This window comes from Astyanax mexicanus, chromosome 18 (genome assembly GCF_023375975.1).
Source record: "Astyanax mexicanus isolate ESR-SI-001 chromosome 18, AstMex3_surface, whole genome shotgun sequence".
In the NCBI taxonomy this organism is placed as follows: domain Eukaryota; kingdom Metazoa; phylum Chordata; class Actinopteri; order Characiformes; family Acestrorhamphidae; genus Astyanax; species Astyanax mexicanus.
Genome location: NC_064425.1, coordinates 11,779,468 through 11,790,095, shown reverse-complemented (window position 1 = coordinate 11,790,095; position 10,628 = coordinate 11,779,468).

Sequence of the window (10,628 nt, the reverse complement as noted above, 5' to 3'; positions counted from 1 at the left end):
TTAGTGAACGAATAAGTCTTTATTTTATTTTAATTGTAACTATTTTTGTCCTTTTTGGTTATTTCTTAAAAGCTCTACGATGTTCTCATTTTAAATGTATTTATTTTATTTCATGGCTTGTCTATTATAAGCCCATGTTATTTACTTACTCGCGTAATTGTTTAGTAATAATGTCGTGACGTGTAAATCATATGTTTACTCGCTGCCCCTTTCTCTCTTTTAGCCCTCCTGACTCCGTGTCTCCCCCCGGTGTCAGGTGTATGTACCTGAGATATAAAAAAAATCTACACTGTTTGTCTGTATTTTGGATATTGGTGTTGGAAACCTTGAATGAATGCATTTATCTTCTACGGATTTATTCAAGTTAATTTATATACCGATTTTCACCACAAATGTTGCCACTAAAAAACTTTGCAGAGATCCAGCCATATCCCAACACTCATTACGTTGCACCCATCGCTGACACAGATGTGCAAATGCATACACATACCTTGTATAGTTCATGTAGAGAGATTTGGAGTATTGGACTGTGCTCTCTGGAACGATGGAGTTCCACCCAATACGTTTGGCGTAAGTTGGGAAGATGGTGATTGGTTTGGGTGGTGACCAGCCAACATTTTTACTCCACAAATGTCCAATTCAAAGAATGCAATCAAATTCCCACAGCAAGGAGGGCAAAGTCTAGTTAAGTTTATTTGCCTTTTACACGCAAATGCTGTGTTGTGTTGTGTTCTAGTTTTCGCGATTTAAAGAAAAATGTGTAAGAAAAATCTGTAATTAGAAATCAGACCTCAGTGAACTCGCGTGAGTCAGAGCTCAGTCTGCCGTTCTGCTCGAGCTCTATTAGATTAGTGCAGAGAGCATGCAGACATCTGTTCTGTGCCAAAAAAAACAGAAACGGATTTACTTTAAATATTTATTGGTTTCAGCTAAAAGTCACACTATTTGTGTATTTAATTTATAAGTTGTGTGGTTTACAAATATAAAACACAATAAAACATCTGGACAAATTTGTCAGATTTCTACATTTCTCTGAATTGAAGTGAATTTTACATTTGCGTTTCAGATTTTCGCGTTTACTCTATTTGTTTTTTGCGATCTTCCTGGATTCGAGCTCAAGCCGTTTTCTCTTAAACCGGATTATTTATCCTTATTTCTCCCTTGTCTGATTTTATGACGATAAGATATGGGATATGATGCTGTATGACGGTATTGTGATGTTTTATGATCGTGTCATGATGGGCTAAGACGGTGTAATGATTGTATATGATTGATTGTATTCTTGGTTTTGGTGGTGTTATGATGGTGTTAGAACGCTCTATGATGGTGCTGAGAGGCTATTTTTGCTGTGTTATGATAGACTATGATTCTGTATAATGGTATTTGATGGTATTGTAATGTAATATGATGGTGTTCTGAAGACTATGATGCTATATTTTAGTCTTTAATGTTATTATGATGCTGTATGATGGCGTTATGAATGACTATGATGCTGTATTGTGTGTGTGGGTGGCGATGATGTTATAATAGGCGAGGTTACTGGTATTTGTGATATTATGATGGGCTATAGTTCTATAGTATATAAGTATCTTTGATGGTGATGTTATAATGAGATATGATACTGGATGGTGGAAAAATGAAGGGTTGTGATTTGTATGCTGTTCTTTATAATGAATGGGGTATGATATTTGATGGTGTTGTGACGTTGCAGTGTTGTATAGTAATGTTTGCTTTGAATATGGTGTTGAGATGGGCTGTAATTCTGGATGATGGTTTTGATAGTTTTGATGATAAAAGCCTCTTGACTTGATGGTTGGTTTGATGTTTATGGTATTTGATCGTGTAATGGAAGGACATGATTCAGTATGATAATCGGTGATGGTACTGCTGACATAGGTGTATGATGCCCCTTATGTTTAGTTTTTAGTGCCCAGATGATTGTGTATTTCTACTCTCTCTAGCTGCCCCCCCTCTTCCAATTTACCCCGGTTGTCCCGGAGCGGTCTCGCGCTGCCCTGTCACGGTGCATTTGGGTAAATTTGAGCCGGATGGTGGCGAGCCTCCTCCCCTTCACTCCCCATCCATCAGCCGCTAAATTATACCCATCAACCAGCGCGTTTTATCCCCACCAGCAGACAGATTACATCCGCGAGACTGGGAGGGGAAGGAGCATGACGACGGCGCGACGATGATGATGAAGGCACGGATAATAGCAACAAGTGGCCATCGAGACGCCTTTTAAACGAGCTTTCAGCATCTGCTCCATTACATTACAGCTGTGTAACATCTCTATTCTCCCTTACAGTGCACTGCAAAACTCACCTGGAGAAACTGAACCAGAGGAGAAACGTAGTGTGTAAATTTCTCCATTTCCATTTTTAAACTATCACATGAGTTGTTCTAAACGAACTTTTTTTTATCTGTGGAGCATATCGGTTACATCCAATAGTATTGGAAAATAGGACGTCAATTAGATGAATAAACAAACAAACAAAAATCTTAAAATAAACAATGAAAGGGCTTTGCGTGATGCCACAGTAGAGTTGCTTTTGTAATTTTAATTATAATAACAGTGATTCTTCGAGCGATGCTATACAAAAACAACTACTTTTGGTTCCATAAGGAACCCTGTTTGTAACAGAGGGAGATTGATCTGCTATGGAACCCCCCAAAGGCCATTGGAAATAAATAAATTCAATAATGCATAAATAAACAAGGTGCCAAAAATGATGACCATGTTTGTAAGAGATGCATGTGTGAAAAATATTTATCAAGTTAAAAAAAAAATCAGTCAAAAACAAAAGTGGTTCTTCTTTTATGGCATCCCTATAAGAGACCTTGATATTACTTTCATTTTATTCATATTTTATGACATTTTAGAGCGTTTAGCAATAATAAAACATTCCCTAAATCCAGTAAAAATATAATAATAATAATAATAATAATAATAATAATAATAATAATAATAATAAGAAGAAGAAGAAGAAAAATAAAAAGAAGAGAAACGTACGAATGAAATAATAATTTATCATTACATGAATAACTAAACGTCTGAATACATAAATGTATAAGAGGAATATATGAATAAAAAAACACGTAATCTACACCTTGTCTAAGAAGGATACTGCGCTGTTTAAAACAAGACTAAATGTTTGTGAAACATTTTACATCCTTTTTAATATTTAATACAACAATAACAACAACAGTTCACAGTAGTTGGCTGCCTGCGTTAGCACTATTTTTTGTTTTATCATTGTCTACTTTTCATTGGCTGTGCTCACAGCAGTCCTATTGGCTAATGAAAACGACCAATGATTATTGATTATTTATAGCGCCATATATGGGCTATTTATATCATCCATATTTCCCAGTATCTCCCTCCATCTATCCATCACTCTGGCACCAGCCTTTCTCTCCTCTCATCAATCTTATACCCACCCACCTACCCTCCCCTACCCCTCCTCCTCCGCCCAGCCCTACCTCTCAGCTTCATTACTCCAATCTGCATGCACGAGCCTGAGCGGGACCCCCTCGCGACCCATCGGATGCCATTAATGTCAGACGGAACGGAGAAGCCAAACTAAAACGAAGCGCAATTGGATTAGGGACCCCCATCCTCCTCCTCCTCCCTCTTAGTTTTGGTCGGAAAATGCCCTTTTTGTGATGGCAAAGCAGAAATGGAGAAATATGGGCATGTTTTAAGGACTATGAGAAATTAATTGAGCCCCTTTAGACTGGAAAAAAGAATATGTTGGCCTTCTGCTCCATGGAAAAGGTATTTTATTAAAAACAGGCTGCAATCGATCACACAGTGCGCGCCAGTCGCTACGCAGTACAAACCATTTGTTGTTTTAGCTTAATAAAGTCTTAGAAATTTTGGCCCATTTGAAATTCCAATGGAAAGCGAACTATATCTGAACAATGGCGGGATTATTATAAGCGTTATTAAAATGATCAGAACCACCGGTTTCATAATAATGAAAATAATTTTTAATGATGTGATGTACTGAGGGGATTTAAATTAACCTTGAACCTGATGACCTGTATGTATAATTACATACCGAGGTATAAGGCATCGTCCGCAGTATCGATTAATCGCACCGTCCATCATTCTAGCACTATATAAACAGCGTTTTCTTACAGTAACCCGCCACTACACTTCTGTCAGTCACAGTGAATTACGGCCAGGCCCCGCCCCTTATTTGCCCAAGCTCCCTGGCAATAAGCTCGCCTTCATGTTTAATGGGCAATGAATTTTAAAGGTGCGGGGAAAGCCCCCCCGGGAGAGTTTAGACCCGGATTAGCGCCCATTTTAAAGACAAACAGAGGGACTTTGCACAGATTTAAAAGGCTGATGAGAGAGGGAGAGAGAGAGACAGAGAGAAGGAGCGGGAGAGATATATAGAGCGAGATACTTTGAAGGGTTTAAATCGCTTCCAAAAGTGAAACAGTTTGATCTCCTGCAAACTCACTTCTGACACAACACCCCCCCCCCCCTACACCCCTCTGTTCGGAGGTTAGGAGTGTGTAGTGTATGCAGTGTGTGTAGTGTGGTGTGTTTTGAGGTCGTGGGTAATTAATTTGTGAGATTCTGTGATTTAAAAAGTATATTCCTGCGCATTTTGGTATATTTATAAATAATAAATGTGAAAACGTGCTTAACCTTGTTATATTATTTATATGGAATTGTTTTCATATGAAACAGTTGTAAGGCATTGTAATGTTAGACTTCATGTTAAAGATAAAATAAATGGAAATATTTTAATATATTTAATTTTGTGAAACTACTTGGAATTGTTTTTTTTTTTTTTACATTAATTCCATAGAAGATGAAAAAAAAAGATTTTTCCTCCACCCGTTAATTTGACGTCTCGCATATGTATCTATCAGCATTTATTCTGTTTCATATGTGAAACGCACTAATCAAATTTCGAGGCGGATAACTGATGATAAACAAATTGCCACAAAAGGCTATTATAATATATATGGTTCCAAAACTCAGTATTATTATTAATAAATTATATTTAATTTTACAATTATTAATAAGGTCAATTATTATTAAGGCCAAACGTTGAATATGCAGGTGCTTCTATATCTTTAAAATGTCTTGTTAACTAAAAATCGCAAACTAAACATTTTTATCCCAGACATTTTGGTGCATTTCCAGTTATTATGAAATTTGGACACTATGTAAATAAAGCAAACTACAAGAAAACGGTGTCAAATATGGTAAACAAATTGACATGATTTTATACGTTCTAAACACATTTCTAAATAATATTTACTGTTATTTACAGTGACTGTCTTTTCTGAAATAAAGCTAAATACTTTAATAATTGTTAAATTGAAATCGACATGTGTGGTTCTATGTCTATCCTGCATTTCAGGCTTGCAACATATTTCAAAAAAGTGCACGGTAAAGCTTTTGGCACTTTGTGATGTTACAATTTCTACTTTACTTTTTTTTATTCTGTATCGATGATACCAAGTTGTTTGCGGGGTGCTTCATTCTTTTAGGAAATGTATCTTAGGTTTTGCAAAATCATGGGGCCGTCTTTGATTAATTTATTAACTCTTCTCATATATATATATATATATATATATATATATATATATATATATATATATATATATATGAATATATGTTTATATATATATATATATATATATATATATATATATATATATATATATATATATTGTCATAATTATCCAGTATTTCAGCAAAACACTGACTGCGCTATGTATAAAAACGTATAAAACCGTGTCTATGTATATGTAGTAAAATATATAAGGGTTTACAAAACCATTGCATAGCACCGTGTATACATACATACATACTGTATATTCCAGTTATTCCAGATAAAATATATTTTTAAGACCACACCTCCCCACCCCACCAGCGCACTCTCTCTCGCGCGCGCCACCCGGCCCCTCGCGCTAATCAGATGAGTCTGTGGCCCCGCGCCCCGGAGCCCCGCCCAGCTGCGGTTGTGGAGAGTTAATGAAATTAAACCCCTCCCCCCCGCTAAACTAATTACAGCAGCAATCTGCCACGCGAGCTGCTCCCGAGCCAGGGCTGAATTAGCCACAATGCATTCTTCTTTTTTTATTCTCTCAGAAAAGAGGAAAGACGACACGGGACGGATGGTCAGGTTTGTTTTTTGGGGGAGGAATCTTTTATTTTCCACTCTGTTCTGGTTTTAGAGAAAAGACTGCGCTGGGAGGCTCACGAGAGCATCAGATGTCCAACATTCAGTGGCCAGAAGACACGAGGTCATTATTAAATTAAATAATGACGTGTTTAAGATGTAAACAGAGTCATTCAGACTGAGCCAGGACTATGGTGGCGCTGTGATGGTGAATGGAATCAGACGTCTGGACATATATAGATCAGCCATAATATTAAAACCACTGATTGAATCGCTGAAGTGAATTACATCGATGATCTACTTTCTATAGCTAGTGTTGGGCCTGACATTTACATTTAACTTACATTAAATGTAATGTTACATTTAAAGCCCTATCCGGATGGGATTAGTTTTTCAGGGGGTCCTAGGGTAGTTTTCTCTTTTATAGGGGTCCTCTGTGATTTTATTCCCGTCTGAAACAACCATGGGCATGTTTTTTTTTTTTTGAGAAAACGTCCTTTGAGAAAATTACAGGCTGAATTACCTACTGTTTTTGCTGAACTCCGTGGTCCTCCAATAGTTTTAGGCCAGTCTGGACACACATCTCTGATTTTAGTCACCTCGCGTTTATTAAAATAGCTATTTGTACTGTAATTACACTTTGGGCGCGCATTTCCATGGAGATTTAGGTAAACACAACAGTGAGTGGAAATGGAGGAGCTACTGAACTTGATGTCATGTGACCGAGAAAGCCAAAAAACTCACTTGTCCTCCTGATTGTTCAATTGCAGTCTGGATGCAAGAGTTTTATCTTGAAGTGTGAAATATTTTTCACAGACGTCCCCCTGTGAAACTAATCCCATCTGGATAGGGCTTAAGACATTTTATCCAGAGCAACTTACAAGGTTATTCTACTACAAAGGAACGGCCAATGTAGTGTTGGGAGTCTTGCCCAAGGAGTGTTTTTGGTGTAGCACAGCAATCAGTCATCCAGCCGGGGAATTGAACCGCAGTCTCCCACACGATGTGGTGGTTAGCTTAGTGGCAGGTAATGGTGTTATCCACAGCCCACACCAACGTCATTATAAAAAAAATTTTGTGGATGATATATCGTCCCATAAATTATTGAAATAAACAGTATTGTTGTCAAGACCAGATCAGATTAGATGCCACTGATCCCACTGATGCCACCAAAGCATTCATATTTCTTATAAAAGAACAACATTTTAGTTAAAGGAGATCTGGTGTGAAATAGATAAAATAAAGCATTCCAGCCTGCTAGAGTTATTAAAGTGACGGTCTGTAAGTTTTTGGTGAGAATGTGTAATTACATGACTGTGCTTTAAAGTACTTGTATTTGGTGCAGTCTATTTTCAGAGTGGATGAATCTGGTGATTTAGTGAGGACTATTGTACTGTCTTGTATCTCTCCAGCTCTTTTCAGTTTTAATTTTGTGTTTTTTTGGTTCAACACTGCATGGATGAGCAGATAAAGACTGAGTTGCTGTTCTATCTCTATGTAGGCAGTAGCTCTTGTATCAGCATCATTAGCAGCAGCACGGTTGCTCAGGTAGCTTATATAGGCAGAAAAAAGGATGTATTTATAATACAGTTGTTTTAAGTGTAACCGAGAGAAAGGGAGGCAAGATACAAAGTTATAGATAGATGGATGGATAGATTGATTATTTCCTTTTTTAACTTGATGAATTTTATCTTTTCAGGGTTGATAAAGAAGGTATAGAACTTGTTTTCTTCTTATTACCCTCCTACAGATAAATATCCATGACCTAGATCTTTTCATGAACCCTTGCTGCTCATCTGCAGTAGTTCAGTCCTCCATCAGTCACAACATAAAAAATAATATTGCAGAATTCATGCAATGCTGTTGTTATTTATCAGGCAAAAATGTTTATCATAAGGAAAGAGTGTGTGTGTGTGTGTGTGTGTGTGTGTGACGGAGAGAGAGAGCTCTAGTCTTTTCAAACCTCCATGGAAATGAAAGTCTTTCTCAGTCTGAGAGTGTAAATGGATTTCCCTCACTCTTAAGAGGCTGAATGATATTCTGGCAGTAACACTTATCTGCCTTCAGCGCCGTCTCTTTCTCAAATTCACTCCAGCATGTCATCCAATATTCCTCCCGCTGTCTGTCTCTGCTCTCTCCACTCAGAGATCGCCTCTATAGCGTCTCCCACTCTCGATCTGTCACTAACTTCACTCTCCTGCACTAACTGATAGTCCAATACTCCTCTAATAACAAGCTGCTTCATGGGTATTAGATTGGCTATCAGCACAGTGAAGGAAACAGCAAGACATTAGACCTGATGTCCCATTTGTATAATTCACTCATTGACAAAAAAACACACCCTGGATTGTTGCAGAACTCGGCATGCAGTTATTTCTAAAGCCCTATCTGGACAGGATTAGTTTCTAAGTGGTAAAATGTGTACTGAAATAGAAAAAACAGTTGGACCAGTGATTTTTTAGGCTTTCTCCGTCTTGACATCAAGTTCAGTAGCTCCTCCATTTCCACTCGCTGTTGTGTTTACATGGATCTCTGTGATGCCCTTTTGGAGTAATTTCTCTCTTTTTGTGAATAAAAGCTCTTACTGTGATCCAGTATTGTTCCAAAGCCTTAGAAATTACTCGACTGATAAAGTCAATGTTTTCAATTTTTTTTTTGTTTACATTTCTTCAGATCAGGGCATAGTGTGTTGCTTTTTGAGATCTATTATCCTGCTTCTTGTTGTCAGACTGGTTCTATTGAAGTGATTTTATTGATTTTGAATGTCTGACGGTAATCAGGCCTGGTTGTGGATAGTATTAAAATTAAACTCCGCTTTCAAAAAATATATAGAGTTAATCACAATGAATTAATGGGTTGGCAATTAAGTATTTTTACATATGGCCAGTTTGGTTTAGATAGCTTTTTTCCCTTAATAAATTAAATAATAATTTAAAAACTGTCTTTCACTATGCACAAGGCTGCTGTTGCAAACATGGAGGGCTTTAAAGCTCTGAGTCTTGCAGAGTTAGCAGTGCAAACATATTTTCTGGAGGGATAGACTGATCTTAGTTCGGTGAATTCTAAACAAATGTTAATTATTGGACTCCCAACAGTAAAGTTTGGTTGAGGTGGGATCTTTGTTAAAATCAAATTTTGGGTAGTGTACTTCTTGGTGAGAGATTGTTGACTGCTAGACATGCCTGTATGATGCACTTAAATATGTTTTACCCAGTTGACCGACTTTGGGAGGAAATGCATCGCTCTGACAGCATCTGCAGTAGTGTAAAGCATGCTGATGATGGACTCTCTAGCAGTGCAAAAATTTTCTCTGGAGGGATAGACTATTCTGGAGTTTGGTGGATTCCAAAGTAATGTTAATTATTAGATGAATAAAAGTAAAGTTTGGTTGAGGTGGGATTATGGTCTGAGGCAATAGTTCTTTAGGGTTCTCAGAGTCTGCTTTTGGGTAGTGTATCTCTTGGTGAGAGACTGTTGACTGATGGTCATGTGTTTATGATGCATTCTGCCCAGCTGACAAGACTTCATTGGACAGAGAGAAGCAGGATTGCTGGTGTGATGATCTGAGGAGTCATCATTACATTCCAAAAAAAAAAATGGTGCGTTACTTCTTTTGTCGATACATTATACGCCCCAAATGATTGTACACACCCCTTCTACTGAATGCATTCGACTACTTTACGTTTCACCAATTGATGCACATGCCAGGCTTGTGTTGTTTCTGTAGAAAAGTGTTGCCAATGATTGATTGCCGGTTGGACTCTCTGGATGGATCAGATTAACGTGAACCTGTGGGCACTGTGCAGAGTGCCAGGTATAGACTAAAGGGGTATAGAGCCCCCAGCATTGAGCTGTGGATCAGTGGTAGAACTGTGTTCTCTGGAATGATGTCAGTGCTTCAGCACCTTTTGGATGAGTTGTGGACTTGGGGATGAGATAAAGTGGTGATCACCCAATTCCCTGACTTCACGAACACTCTTTATGCTGAATGCAATCAAATCCTCACAGCAGTGCACTGCAAAAATGGAAAAAGGAGATTGTTTCACACTGTACATCACCTCTACACTATGCCGGGCATTAGTATTATTATTGGACATTTAAACATGAACACTTTAGCACCAACAAACTCAGCAGCAGATGGACATTAATACACTTTTTCCATATTCATTTACTGTGCACTGCCACTTCATTTATGCCCTGTAAGTTTGGACATGTATTAATCTATAATACTTTATTCTGTAATGAACATTGCTACTGTATTGTTATTTATACTATTTTATTGTTCTTTACTGTGATTAGGTTGTTGCAATACGTACTTTTTCCCTCTGGGATTAATTAAGTGATCAATCTATCTATACCTCTCTATCTATCTAGCAGAAAATCTTTTCTTTCAGACAGTAGAGACAGCTACTCCAACAAAAGTGAGTGGTAAAACGTTTTGTGTTTATCTGGTTTTAGTCAATATGCAGAAATTGA